We start from the raw sequence: 16,064 nt of genomic DNA, 5'->3' as shown, positions 1-16,064 counted from the left end.
TATAAGTTGCACTGGACCATGCATATAACATCGCCTCCTATCTCAAAAGCTAGCTCAAAATCTCCTACATCATAGGGTAACATCAGGTATCACTAGATACTGCCATATCCCCTATGCAACTTGCTCATCCAATTGTTGATCATCAATCACAGGTAAAAGCATTGGTGATGCACCTTCACTCTCACTAGTATCGTAATCCCAATCATGCATATCTGAATACATCAAGTCTCTGGAAAAAATCTCTTCATTAGGTTCACAAGATGCATCAAAAAACAATTCTCTATCTTGTAGAGGCTCAAAATCAAGTAGAGCATCATCCAACAAGTGCATAAGGTCATCATCTACTACATCTGAACAAACTGGCTCATGCATGAATCTAGATTGATTGGTATCCTTAGCATCTATATTTGAAAACCCTTACAAAGCTTTGTCTAATAAGCACATAAGATCTCGCTCCATCGCTTCGAAAAGTTCCTCCATCCTGCACATCTCAGGCTGCTGTAAACTAAGTTTTCCACATATGACATGCATACTAAACACAGATGCTATAAACTGCTCTTCAAGTCTTTCACCCTCATCCAAATATCTTTGCACTTCTGTAACACAAAGTTCAGCATGCACAAATTTCATAAACTGCCCTATCTCTATCATCGGCACAATGAAACCAATCATATTCAACACTAAGAGATAGCACTTCACTATGCACCCCCTCTGAATAAGTATCATCAAGTTCATGATCATTCTGCCATAGTGTGAGCCCTTTGTCATAAAATCTTGATAAAGAAGAATTCTGCATCCCCTCTAAATCATCACTAAATTTAGGAGAAGTTTGCCACATTGATAGCTCTGGGTCACAAAAACTTGTCGAAGAAGGAGTCTGCACCCCCTCTGAATCATCATGATCACATTCAAGATCAGTTTTCCACTTTGGTAGTTGTGCGTCACAACAACTTTTCAATGAAGAAGTCTGCGCCCCTTCTGAATCAATATTTTGTGGATCTTCAAGCACATACTCTTGCTTAACCAAGTCCTCAAAATCTCGTATATCCAAATTCGGAAAATTTGGTATACCCAAATCCATGGTCATGCTACTCTCAACAGCAGTCTTGCTTTGACCTATAACAGTTGTATCATCAATCAACTCTATGGTAGAATCTGTATCAGTATCATCAATCAACTCTATGGTAGAATATCTACCAAACACATTTTGCTGTAATTCTAAGTTAGTAGCAAAAGTATCAGTTTTGTAACCGAATCTTCATGCATGTCTACTTGAATATGGTTGCACTCATTCACCTGCACAATTTCTTCTAAGTTTTAGCCAATTTGTTGTATTGATCCCGTGATTTCTTTCCTCCTGTACTGCATGTATAGGTTCTTTGCAAATTTCGCCGTGTATCTTGAGGCTGTAGAACCTCACCCTCAAAGACTTCTACTTCATGCAAGGCATCTGCTAAACCCAACTTTTCATACACAGCTTCAACTATATCTTCATCATTAGCTTGTAAGAAGGTAGCATCTTGTACAATACACTCATCAATCACAACTCCTAATTTTGATCATACTTCTCCTCAAATATCTGTGTAGTTTGGTAGACTTGGACTCTCTTCTTGATAGCTTGCATAATGCTCATAAATTACTTGTATAATAGCTTCTTTGAAACATTCTCAGTTGTCATTGCAGACTTTGGTAACCTCTTGAATCTGCTCGTTTAAATTTGAACTCACTAATTGCTCAAAGGATCTAATCGGTAACTCTTATGGTATCCCTCTTAACTTGGTTTTTGACTCATAACACTCTAGGTAGCCCTTTAGATCATATCCATCAAAGAGTCGCCTTTCGTCGTATACCGCATCTAAAGCTGCATCCAAATCTTCATCCATTTGACTTTTCTTCTTCATGACCTCCATTTTGAGCAGAGATCCTTGAACCAATTGAAACATCTCAAAAAATCTGGAACTGTTGACTTATCATCAAAACCATTTGCAACTAACTCTTCAATCAACTTCATCATCTTCTCTAAATTCTTGATCTGTACCTCCCACTTCGGTTCGTTTCACATCATGTTCACCAAGATGTCAAGGATATGTGTTTGAAACATGAGCCGGGTAGGCGTCGGGCCTCTGGCTATGAGAGTTGTGAGAGAGAATAAGAACAACAGGTGAAAAAGGCTATGGCAATCATCATAAACTTCAATTAATCCATTCAAGCTCTAAGTACATTTTGATCAATAGCCAAGCTGGGTTGTTAGCAGCACCGACACTTGGGGTCACTGAAATCTAGGAGTTTAGGCTCCCTTTATAATTACCTGGGTCGTTAAGGGCTCCGTGATTTATAAAAAATGATTAATTAAATCTAGAATGTCGTTGATGATTAATAATTTCCTTCATGTTTGATTTTCTTGCTTTGAATGTTGCTGAACTCTGTATGTTTGAACTGCTTTCTCTTGCCATCGTTTCTCCATGCTTGCTTCCGAGAGCAAGAGAGAAAGTGTGTCTTCCCTTGCCGACTCCTTGCTCCCCTCTTCTCTAGCTTATGTTTGAGAGCAAGAGAGAGAGCGGATTCTTCTTATGCATGAGAGCGAGAGAAAGATACTCTCTCTAATCCCATCTTCCTCTTCTTATCCTGCTCTTTCCTTTACTTCTTTTTCCAAAAAAATCCTCTTTTTCAATTGCCTTTGAGAGCCCCCTCTTTCTCGAGAGATCTGCCTTCCCATAGCCCAAAAAGATTACCTAGAGATTTGCCTTCCCATAGCCCAAAAAGATTACCTCCTTCTTCTTCATCTCTTCATGCTCCTTGATCACCTCCTTGTCCAAGGATCTTCCCTTTTCTTACTCACCAAAGTCGAGAGAGAGCCTTCACTATAGAGAGAGATTGAGTCCTCTTCTCCTCTTAGTCATCGAGAGCAAGAGAGAGAGTCTCCATGATTGCTTCTCCACAAGAGAGAGAGAGAGAACCTCCTTGAGGTCGAGAGGGAGATCCCCGCTTAGCTTCCTTGCTTCTCCGCCTTCAGGTCTTGGCTCTCCACCTCATGTTGCCCAGCATGGCCCAGGTGGTGCCCTCTACTCGGACTCATCTTTCTTTCCCTTCATGTTGCTCCCTTTTTGTAGTTCTCCTTTCTCTTCCCCTATTGACGTGGCAAGTCAGTCAGTTGAGGTCGGCAAAACCCGTCAAAACTAATGTCAAAAGGGGCACCATGGTGAGCTGGGTAATTTTTTTCTTGTGATATGGGATTTGTACATTTATTACTCAAGTGCTCATTAGGAGCTATGGTCATTTGTGCTGGCCGGCCAATGTGTACTCATTTTTTAGCATTGAAGAATCTATAAATGAAATACGTGCAAGAGGCAAACGCTCACTCTTGCACGGGGGGAGATTGCACCCAGTGCCTGTGTATTTTCCTCTCTCTTCTCCTCTCTTCTCTCTTGCAGTGCCGGTGTAGCACTCCTCTCTCGGATGTGCATCCGCATGCACTCTTATGCTGTATTTCGCTCTTTATCTCTCTCTGTTCGTGTACAACTTGGATTATGCCTTGTGCGATTTGTCAGGTATGCAAGTCTTTGTTTTATGCCTTCTAGTACGTTGTTTTTGGTATTTTGCAGGCCACCGGGTTCTCTGTTTGTAGCACTCTCTCTCTTAACATGGCATTAGAGCCTCGTTGTGTATGAGAAGCTTGGGGTAGCAAGCAAGAGCAGCATAAGAAGCGGTCTTGGGATTCTTAGAGTCATCCTCAAATGATTTCCAATTGAGGTGCTTCCTTTTGGAGATTGTGCATCTAAGGTTTTTATAAAATCCTTTGGACGATTTTTGTGCAACCAGATTTTCATTCCATGTGCGTTTTGACTCCCATTTTGAAGTTAAAGTGCATTCGCATGTAGAAATGCTAACATTCGAGATTCTGCATATCTACAATTTGGTGGTGCAGAAGGCTCTATTTTGATTGCAATGTTCATAGATGTTGTTTGGTATTGTGAAATAGGTGTGTCTACACATATTGTGGTTACATGTAATAACTAACTAGCAAGCTACTTAGAGAGTTGGTGAAGGGTTGAAAACATGTCGTCCATTAATGATGGACTTAACTAGATTGTTAATGAGAAGTTGGACAAGAACAATCTCCATGCTTGGAAGTTCAGAATGAACAATTCTCTTACGGGTTATTGGGAGTACACTGATGGAGAGCATGAGACAATACCAGCCTTACTAGAGGACGGTGCAAGTGATAAAGATGTTTAAAGATTGGAACCAAGGAGCTCGCATGTACTACTTTCAATGAGTGCGTAGGATACTATGATTGGACACATACGAGATACTCATACCATTGAGGAGGCTTGGGATATCTTACTCTCATTGGATGTGACCAACACAAAAGCAAGGAAGCTAAAGTTGAAGATTGAGTTGAATACAGTGTAGAAGAAACATCTATCTATCAATGACTATTCCTTGAAAATAAAGAACATATGTGAGTCACTTGCATCAATTGGTATTACAATTGATGATGATGATGATAAAGTGGAAGTATGCCTGCGAGGTTTGGGTCCAGAAGACAAACAGTTTATGACTGGTATCCATCTTCGAGAGAACATTTTCTCATTTACAGATTTGGTGTCCTTATTGATTGTGGAGGGAGAAAACTTGAGGAAGACTCAAGTACTCAAGGTTGAAATAATTTTGAATAGGTTCCTCTCAACAACATAGGAAGACAAAGAGGACGTGGTACATGTCATGGAGAAGGTTGAGGAAGAGGCAACCACCAAGCACAACTACAGAAAAACAATTAGAGATAGAATATAGGTGGTCAAGGAAACTTTAGAGATAGGGGGAGTCCAAGAGGTCATGGAAATTCATAGTGTAACAATACAAGTCAACACAAAAATGTGTTACCATACACATGTGGTAGTGATATGTGTGAACACACTAATGACCAACGGGGCATTTTTTCCCTCTTTAGGAGGTTTTTTCCCCTGTGCAAAGTATATACGCCCATCACTCTAGGGCTATCTATCTTCCCATTGCACACTAAGTAACACACTCGCTATTGTGTGCCTTGAGCTTCCTTCGTCTTCTCCAAGCTGTGTGCGTTTCTCTGCAACCCTAATTCCAACAATTGGTATCAGAGCAGGTTGCATCCTCCCGGGCTTAGTCGCCAGCTGCTCCAACACACGCCTGCTCACTTTCTCCGATTACAGTGAGGTTTGGCGAGCGTTTGTAGGTCGTCAAATATTTTGGGAAACTTCGTAGAGCTCAGTCTGCTCAGATTTTTCATTCGGGCTCATTTCGGCCTCCGTTTCCACTACAAGCAGGTCTGCACATGCAATTTTGTCATTTTGTGCAGAATTTTTGTCAGTGCCATTTTTTGCATGACAGGTGCCTTACAGTCTTCTATGGTTTGTGCTATATAGCACGTGTTGTTCTCGCTCCGTTTCTCCTATTTCGGGCAGTTTTCACATCAAGTGCAGCATTTACCATGGCTGACAACAACACAGATGTCTACAAGATGTTTGCTGTTGAGGACAAGTTGGATGGGGACAATTACCCTATGTGGTCTTATATGATGCAACACGTTCTTGTGTCAAAGGGCGTCTGGAATATTGTGCAGGGCATTGATGTACGTCCTGGTTCTAAGGATGTAGGTGATGTTGAGGATGTTGCAGGTCTTGCTGCAAGGATTGCTGCTATTAGAGTTGTTTTACCTATGGCAAAACAATCTCGTTGGGATGTAAAGGATGCGCAGGCTCATGCATTTATTGCGTTGTCTATGAAGTGCACCATTGTTCCTCACATCCGTTCAGCAAAATCTGCAAAATAGGCTTGGGATATTTTAGCTGGTCTTAATGCAAGTTGCAATGAGGCTAAAATTGCCTTGCTGCGTAAAGAGCTAGAGTCGAAGATTATGCATGAGGAGGATGATATGGACACTTTTCTCGCTGGTGTCAAGGATATAATTGAGCAACTTATTTCTGCAGGTGAAGTCATTTCAAACAGTTCCCTTGTGCAGACTGTTCTTGATGCCTTACCAGATTCTTACCAGACTTTTGCTAGTACTTGGAGACTTATGACCCAAGGAAATCCTGAAGTTGTCAAGTTTGATGCATTATGCACATTGCTGTTGCAAGAGTCACTTTCCAGAAAAAACAAGACTAGGCAGCGTGCAGTTGAACATGGTTTTATTGCTTCTCAAAGAAAGGGTGGTAACAGTAATGCAGCCACTTCTTATGGTTCTGCTATGAGTGGCAAAACTTATGTTCCTAATGCTTCTACTGGAAGTAATTCGTCTAAAAGTTCCGGTGATAAGGGCAAAAAGAAGATGCATTGCCATTATTGTAAAGCTAATGATCACTTGATCAAGCAATGTCCTAAGTTGAAGGTCAAACAGGCTAAGAAGAAAGAGGGTGGTTCCACTGCAAATGCTAGTTCCACTACAAATGTAGCCATTGTTGACTCTTCTGTGAAAGGAGACTGTAATGCTGATGTTGACGCAGAATGGGCTTTTAGCACAGAGTGCACTTACAATCCTACTATCCATGATGCATGCTTGTCAGTTGTTGCAGATTCACATGTGTGGTATTTTGATAGTGGTGCTACAACGCACATTACCTCACATCGTGAATTGTTCACCTCTCTCGATTCTGTCCCTCATGGGAATTCAGTCACTGTGCCAACAATGCCTCTTATCCGGTTCAGGGAGTTGGGAAGATTGTGCTTACTGCTACTAATGGCAGTTCTTTCACACTTGTTGATGCACTTTATGTACCTGGGATCAAGAAGAATCTTTTGTCCGTATCTGCACTTGTTAGACTTGGACTTGTAGTCAAATTTGTGGATGACAGATGTACAGTTCATGATCTCAGCTTTGGTGATGAAATTGTTGCATCTGGCCTTTTGTGCCGTGGGCTGTATAAGCTCACTTTATATGACAAGTGTGGACAAAATTTTGCAAATGCACTTGCAGATTCAAGGGCTATTTCAGATGCAAAACTTTGGCATGCACGTTTTGGTCATCTGAATTTTGCCACTTTGTTGCGTTTGCAAAAATCTAATATGGTTGCTTCTTTGCCAACTCTTGAAGCACCTGTCAAACATGTTTGTGAAGGCTATATTCTGGGTAAGATGCAGCGTTCTAAGTTTCCAAAGGATGGTTCAGTTAGGGCCACATGCAGGTTGCAGCTTGTGCATAGTAATGTTGGTAGACCCATGCAAACTCCGTCCTTGGGCAATTACCTGTACTTCGTGACTTACATTGATGATTACTCCAGACATGCATGGGTATTTCCGCTCAAAGCAAAGTCCGAAGTTTTTATGTGCTAGCCGATCAAGGGGACGAGTATATGTCTCATGAATTTAATGCATTTCTAGCTAGTCGTGGGATAAAACACCAATGTTCAGTGCCTTATACACCTCAGCAAAATGGTGTTGCTGAGAGAAAAAACAAGTCAGTTACGAAAATGGCACGATGTATGGTCAAAAGTCAAGCTTTGCCTCATTCTTTTTGGCTTGAGACCATCATGTGTGCCACTTATGTACTAAACAGGTGTCCTACGAAAGCTTTGCAGTCTATTACTCCATATGAAGCATGGCATGATAGAAAGCCTTCTAATGAGCACATGCGTGTTTTTGGATGTTTGGCATATGATTTGGTGCCACAAAAACAGCACAGAAAATTGGATGATAAGGCTGTCAAATGTATTTTTGTTGGTTATAGTACTAAAAGAAAAGGTTACAGGTTGTATCATCCGCAAACAGAGTGTATTTTGGTTTCATGGGATATAGTGTTTGTGGAGGATTCTGTTCAGCCCTTGCTGTCATGTACTAGAGACGGTAATGTAAGCTCACAGGACATTTATAAAACTTTGTTTCCTCTTTTCACGGGTGGAAATACGAATGTAAGTTCCAATGAGGCAAATGGACAGCCTATGGGGGGTTTTGAAAATGTTACAGATCAGCCTATTACTGATGTAGATGTACATGATGTACTTGTTGAGGAAAGGGCTGAAAATGATCAGGCTAGAGGTATGCCAAAGTGGCTGGTGCATACATTGCATGACAATAAATTGGATGCACCTTTGTCCATTCGTACTCATTCAGGCTCTCGCCATGCATCTTATGCATCAGATTGTTATGCTTTGGTTGTGTCTAGCTTACATGATGTTGAGGAGCCTCTGTCTTTTGATGAAGCATAAAATTTAGAAAATTGGATGGCTGCCATGCAATCAGAATATGATGCACTTATAGAAAATGACACATGGACTTTATGTGATTTGCCTCTTGTCGCCATAAGGCTCGACTTGTTGCAAAGGGTTATGCACAGCAAAAAGGCATAGATTATGAAGAGACTTTTGCTCCCACTTGTCGTATGACTACTGTGCGTTTTCTATGTGCATTGGCAGCTCATTGGTTGGGATGTACATCAATCAGACATTGTTACTGCTTTCTTGAATGGTGACATATTTGAGGAAGTTTATGTAACGCAGCCTCACGGGTTTATCAAGAAAGGACAAGAGGACAAAGTGTGCAAATGTAACAAGGATTTGTATGGGTTGAAGCAATCTCCTCGTGCTTGGTATTCGAAATCTGACACTCATTTGGTCAAACAAGGCTTTCGTAACAGTCCAACAGAAAGCACTTTGTATGTAAAGCGTGAGGGTGATGTATTTCTCATTGTGGTTCTTTATGTAGATGATTTGCTTATCACTGGACCAAATGAGAGACATATTGCTGAATTTAAGGCTGATTTGAATGCTACTTTCAAGATGAAAGATTTTGAACTGTTGCATCATTACTTGAGTATACAGTTTAAGCAATGTGATGGTGGTATTGCCTTGTGTCAGAAAAGTTACATAGAGACATTGTTGTGTAAGTTTGGACTTGAGGATTGCAAACCTATTGCCACTTCCATGGAAACAGGTTTGAAATTAAGTCTTTATGACGCTGGTGATCCTGCTGATGTCACTCTTTACCAAACTATTGTTGGATGCCTCATTTATGTATGCAACATGAGGCCAGATATTCAATTTGCAGTCTCACAGGTCAGCAGGTTTATGCATAGCCCAGGGTCTAAGCATTGGCAGGATGTCAAGAGGATTTTCCGCTACCTTAGTGGCACTTTACATCTTGGCTTGTTTTATCCCAAGGGGGGATCATTGCCGCCAGACTTACATGCTTTTTCGGACTCAAATTGGGCTGGTTGTTTTGACACGCAAGTGTCCACAAGTGGTTTTTGTTTCATGCTTGGTAGTTCATGTATATCACGGTTGAGCAAGAAGCAACCTACTATGGCCAGTTCGAGTTGTGAGGCTGAGTACAGGGCAGTCTTCAGAGCTACAGTTGAGTGTGTATGTCTCAGACGCCTTATGGCTGATATGGGTGTTGGATAGGACACTGCCAACACTATATACATTGACAGTCATAGCACATTGGTAGTTACAAGGAACCCAGTTTTTCATGCTCGCACAAAGCACATTGAGGTGCATTACCACTTTGTCAGGGAAAGGATCTCAGCAGGAGAGATCAGCTTGGCTTATGTGCCAACACAGGACAACCTTGCAGATCTTTTCACAAAGGCATTGTCTCGTGAGAAGCTTGAAGCTTTCCGCAAAGCTTTGGGCTTACTCCCCGTTGTGGACTGATCATGTCCTCAGGGCATGGCACTTCCCTTTATCATGTGCCAGCTCTCATTCACCGCATCACTCCAGGGGGGGATTTGTTACCATACACATGTGGTAGTGATGTGTGTGAACACATGTGGTAGTGATGTGTGTGAACACATGTAGTAGTGATGTGTGTGAACACACTAAGGACCGCCGGGGCATTTTTTCCCTCTTTAGGAGGTTTTTTCCCCCGTGCATTGTATATACACCCATCACTCTAGGGCTATCTATCTTTCCATTGCACACTAAGTAACACACTCTCTATTGTGTGCCTTGAGCTTCCTTCGTCTTCTCCAAGCTGTGTGTGTTTCTCTGCAACCCTAATTCCAACAAAATGTACTATGTTGGGATTCTGGAAGACATGGTCATTTTGAGTGTGACTGTCCAGACAGGAGGTATCAAAATATTACGCAACCACCAGCAAGAATGTAGATGAACCTAAGAGGCTATTTGTGATGTAGCACATGCTAAATACAATGTCTGTTGCAAATGTAAAAAAATCTAGTGATAATGTATGGTATGTCGATTCCAGTGCATCAAATCACATGACTAGTCATGGTGAGTGGTTTAAGGAAATGCAGACTTTGCAGAGTCCTAGTTATGTAGAGATTGGGAATGATACTACACATCCCATTATGCGGACAAAAAATGTACCATTGTTTATGACATATTGTAAAGTACAGTACCTGGTTCATGTATTACGTGTGCCCAATATCACAAAGAATTTGGTTATTGTTGGAAAAATGGTTGAGCAAGGCTTGCAAGTCAGGTTTAACTCTCATGGTCTCTGTGTCGAAGAGCATAAAAAGAAGGGAAGGTTGGTTACTCAAGGAAAGAAAGTGGGCAAGAAAGTTTACGTTGGATGTAAATGTGCCCGAGGTGAATGCTACCCTGTTTGCACAAGGTGCAAGAGTTTCTGGAGATATTGAGATTTGGCATAAACATATCGGTCATGTAAATTTGCAAAGACTAAAGAGATAGTTATAGGTTTGCCAACATTTAAAGTTGTTGAAATGCAAAAATTTCGTGAAGCCTGTTAGTTTGGAAAGCAAGCAAAATCATTCTTTCTTAATGATAAGCATGTAAGCAGGAATGCATTGGATTTAGTGTTTACAGATGTATGGAGTCCGACAAAGACTGCATCTATGGGTGGACTCTAGGTATTATGTAAGCTTCATTGATGACCATAAGAGGAAGGTATGGGTCTATTTCAAGATGCAAAAAACTGAGGTGTTTATGCACTTTCAACTTCAAGGTTATGGTTGAAAAACGGATTGAGAAACATGTAAAGTGTCTGAGGTCACATGGAGGAGAATAATATTTCTCTAATGAATTCAATGGTTTTCTAAAAAAGCATCGAATTCAAAGGCAATTTTCATGCTGGTATAATCCGCAACAAAATGATGTTGCCAAGCAGAAGAAAAGACACATTACAGAAGTTGATAGAGCATTGATGAATGAGAAGAACATGCCTCATTGTTATTGGGTTGAGGCTGTTGCTACAAGTGTTTACATTATGAGCAACACCTCTATTGTTGTAGTACATGATATACCAGAAGAGAAGTTTTGTGGTGAAAAATTGGATGTATCAGATTTTGAAGTGTTTGGATATATTGCTTATGTGCATGTACCGGATGAGCTAAGAAGTAAGCTTGACCCCAAAGCAAAAAGATGTGTGTCCAACAGCTATTCCCTTGAGCAAAAAGGGTACAAGTGTTACAATCTTGTCATAAATAAAGTGGGGGTCAGCAAAGATGCTGTTTTTTATGAAATGGAAAGTTGGTATTATGTTGATGTGAAAGATGATTTAGGGCCCATGTAAGAGAGGATGTGACTACAAAAAATAAGGTGAACAGTTGTTGCACGTTTTGGGTGGGCCAGCAGGGATTTAATATTTACGTAATTATATAAAATTTCTTGTGATCACAAAGAGTTATTAACATATTGACATAATCACAATTAACATAATCACAAACAAGTTGGTATAGGGCGACCTAGTAACCCACAAAAAGCCTGTTGGGCTTCTTTGTTTCCCTTGCAGGACTGCTAGGAATTGATAATATCCTGACCGATGGCCCGTAACTTAAGAAAGCCCGATGGCCCTTAACTTAATATATAGGCGAGCCCTCTCGGACCCGCGTGGTGTTATTTTGTGAGCATTTGAGAGAGAGAGAGAGAGAGAGAGAGAGAGAGAGATCGAAGACCTCCTTTGAAGGTACATTGACAAGAGAGAGGGAGTGAGGGGATCATGTGGGAGCATGCTTTGCATCATAGTGTGACAGTAGTAGAGTACCTAACCACATGACTTGAGTATTTGTGTTGTGTATGCATTGTGTGGTAGCGTGCCTTTTATCGTAGTGGAATGGCAATAATAAGATACCTTACCACACAATATGGGTGTCGGTGTAAGCTACTCTACGGAACAATGCTTACCATGGGGACATCACCTCGGTTATGCGGGGAATATGATGTCCTTGTGGTAAGTATTGGCTCATCATTTGGGTACTACGTCGATAACACGGCGATATCAGTATCCTTATGGTGAGTCAACTTTCCTTCCCCTTACAAATGAAACATATGAGCATTAGTCGATAAAGCAGCCATATGATCTTCATATGCAAACTATTATTACCCTTTAGATTCAAACGACACTTGGTCGATAACGCAGCTATAGCGTGTCATTTGATAGAAGCATTTATTTTTGCATAAATGTGCCATTCAAGTCGTTAACCCGGCTTTATGAATGCCATATAATATGTATGTGCATGTATATATAATGTTGTTTAAGTATTAAGTATATGAAGTACTTGGTCGATAACATGGCCGTGAAGAGTATTTCATATACAATTTTTTGTAATGTCTGTAATTTTTATTCGAAGTGTTCTTATCAAAATAAATCATATCTAATCATTACACATTTTATTTAAAAAAGTCAGTAGATAATTTTAATCATGTAACAACCATCTATTGAATTCTTTATCAATCATCGTTGCTTTAATCAAAAGATCAAAAAATTCTTTGATACTTATAAAATATGATCCAAAGTACTCATAGAATTTATAGCATATCACTTTTGTGCAACCTCAATAGTGACTAAACCCAATGAATAGCACCTTCTCGAAACAATAGTCGATGTTTCACTATAATTTGTATTCTAGTGTTTACCTATTTGTTTACAAATAGAATATATAGACACAGCTAGAAAATTAATATACATACTTTCATTAAATTTTTCAATGCAATGTTTTTTTTTAAGAAATCATACACTATTGATATTATAAAATAAAATTACGAGATATTTGTGAGTTTAAAATCTTGAAAATTACTTTTTAATTGAGGTTTACAATAGATATATTACAAGTCTTAAGTGTTCCAAAATGTTTTTTGGATATGTGAAGTTATATTCAATTTATAAATTCTTTGTTAAAACTGCACCAATAATACCAATTTGATTAAGGATTCACTATATCAAACTAGTTGTGTTCTTCACCTCGTAACTAAACATACAATGCACATGTCTTCTATTGTAAATTTGTTTTTAGAAGTATAAATATACAAAATGTCAACTCATGTTTTATGGACTAGCATAGTTTTTTGAAATGTTTAGGGTTTTTAACCCATGTTTAATCTGTATTGTACGTCTAAATTTTTTTTCTTTAGTGTTATGTTGTTTTCTTAACTGTTAAGGGTTTTTAATCCATATTGTCCAATCAAACATAATTTTTTGAAGTGAAAATGGTTACCAATCCGTGTTAATCAAACCTTACACAGTTTTTTGAAGTGTTTAGGGTTATGTCCATGGTTTGTACGACTAATGTGAGAGTGTTGGTGCACCATGCAAATGTAATTAACATGTTTTTTTTTATTCTCCAATGTGAAAATTCCGCCTGAGCAAAAGAAAATTATTATGCGTGCTATTTGGAAGGAGTGCATCGTGACAATCTCCTCATATGTAGATGGCCACATTCGACAGATAAATCAAAGTGACATCTTCATTAAAGATTTTACCAGCACTATTTGGGAGAACATAGAGCAGAGATTGCATGTTGAAGGCCAGTATGAGTTGTTCCTGCCAATAGGGATAAGAGAATTCGACCCCCACCCCCGCCCAACAAGATGACGATGGTGCTTGACAATATGAAAGTATGTTGCAGAGATTTGAAAGAAGATCTCCCTCCCACTTCAATATGGAAAAAATAGAGCTGTGGGATGAACAATGGGAGGAGCAAAATATAAAGATGAAGCGGGTTAAAGCCCAAGACTAGTCCACTTTACCCAAGCAAATCAAGATGGTGCAAGATGTGCAAGGGGCCATGGGTGGCCGATTAGATGCTGGCGGCACAATCATGCACACACCGTTGAATGCCAAGTGCACACATCTGATAGGCATCCCTCACAAAGTCTTGGTAGAAGTGTGAGGATTGGAGCAGGCTCCTTTGGTGTTTGCACAATATACACTATTAAAAGCATATCCATATTTCTACAGCATATTACATATGTAGGAAAATGCTACAAAAGAGGGGCAGAAGCAAAGTTTGATAACTTCCACACAAAGCGGGGCATGCGAACACTTAACCCCTCCATTGTTAGATGCATTGGCTTTACCTCTGAGACCCCCTAGATCACAATCTTCCCATTGTACAATGAGGGCTCATTGGGAGACATGATGTGCCGTATTTCCTTCATGCAAGGAGCGCTCACACATTACATGCACATGCTTCAGTACGGCTAGAAGAATTTTCCACCCGCAAATCAATATCTATCAGAGATAGACACTACACGACTCAAAGCAGTGATTGAGTAGCTGCCAACCATTTTACATGCTTTCATTGATGGCATTGCGGCATTATTGATTGGGGTATGATGCTTAGAATCCTAGCCAAGTGGGCATCTAACAATTTTGTATACCCTATCGGTCAATCTTCATTTGCACTTTTGGAGGCACGGGAAGCAGGGGAACGTAAGCTCGCAAAGAGGCCATGGATTGCTCCGGAGATATATGATCCAGAGTGCTCAGATGCATACACAAAAGCTAGCGACATTTATGCATTAAATAGACTTTTGGAGTGCACCTAGAAAAGTGAACTTCCCAGAAGAAGTATTTTTCCACCCCGACCAAGATGCTCTCAGAGCTATAAGGTTGACACTTGGATGAAATTAAGAGAGTGCGAGGCTAGAAGAAATGCCACTGATATTTTGCTATTCTTTAAAGAGCATTTGAAGAAAGACACCTAACCCTGCTCATTGATCTTACGTCGTCTTTTTATCCGGCTTGAATATTTTTTAAATTGCTATTGATTTGCCATTTGGATATTTTATTGGAATTCAAGTCTATAATCAATCATGATGTTGTTGTTCACATGAGTGGAAGTATATTTGGATCAATTGTTTTTAATCAATTGTGTTATCGTTGTCCACATCACTTGAAGTATATTTGGACTAGTTGTCTTTAGTCAATTGTGAAAAATTTGTTCACAAAGATTAAAGTATATTTGGATTAATTGTCTCTAGTCAATTGTGATATTTTTGTTCACATCACTTGAAGTATATTTGGATCAATTGTTTGACTAGCATGTTTCCCCCAATGTCTTGCCTTGTTGCCACCATCGTATATGTAGGACAACCCACAACTCAGAAATATAATATCTTTGCCATCTAGGCTTTCTCAGCATCCGACATAGGAGAATCGTTTTTTGCTACGTTTCACATATGCTGACATCGGGGTAGTCGATGCCTTCCCCATACCCCGAGGCGGTCATTTAACAAAATCTCTCTATATCACGTGCGTTCAGGGGGTAATTAATAATACCCCAATATACATACTATACTTACATTGTGAGCCTATTTATAAAAAAAACCCACCCCACTCTAATGCATACATAAAAGTATACATTTTGATCTTTTAATAATCCTCTTTGGTCAATTCGCTTGATATCATACACATCTTAAAAAGTGGCCGGCATGGGGCCCCGCATGTTGAAATGATGCAAAACCTTCAAAATGCATGATTCTTAAGATAGCTCCAGAATACTGCTAGACTTGTCACGCTTGATACAGATACCAAGAAAGTGCCTAGCTTCTCCCAAATCCTTCATAGCAAAAATCTAGCTCAACATTTGTTTCAAATTGGCAATCTCATGAGTCAACTTGCCAGGGATAGCATGTCATCGATACATAAAATGAGAAATATGAATGACCCATCACTAAAATTCTTCTTGTACAAGCAATGATCCTCTTGATTCCTCTTATAACCATGAAATTACATGAATGTGTCAAATTTTTGATACCATTGGCTAGAATCTTGCCTCAAGTCATAAAGAGCTTTTCTAACCTTACATGCCAATTCTTCTCCGCTTGGCACTTCAAACCCTTCAAGTATACATACTCTTTGAGATTTCCATGAAGGAAAGCTATCTT

The sequence above is a fragment of the Adiantum capillus-veneris genome, chromosome 24, assembly GCF_014529385.1.
Source record: "Adiantum capillus-veneris isolate H3 chromosome 24, ASM1452938v2, whole genome shotgun sequence".
NCBI lineage: Eukaryota > Viridiplantae > Streptophyta > Polypodiopsida > Polypodiales > Pteridaceae > Adiantum > Adiantum capillus-veneris.
The sequence above is the reverse complement of the archived record's forward strand: the minus strand, read 5'-3'. Positions refer to the sequence as shown.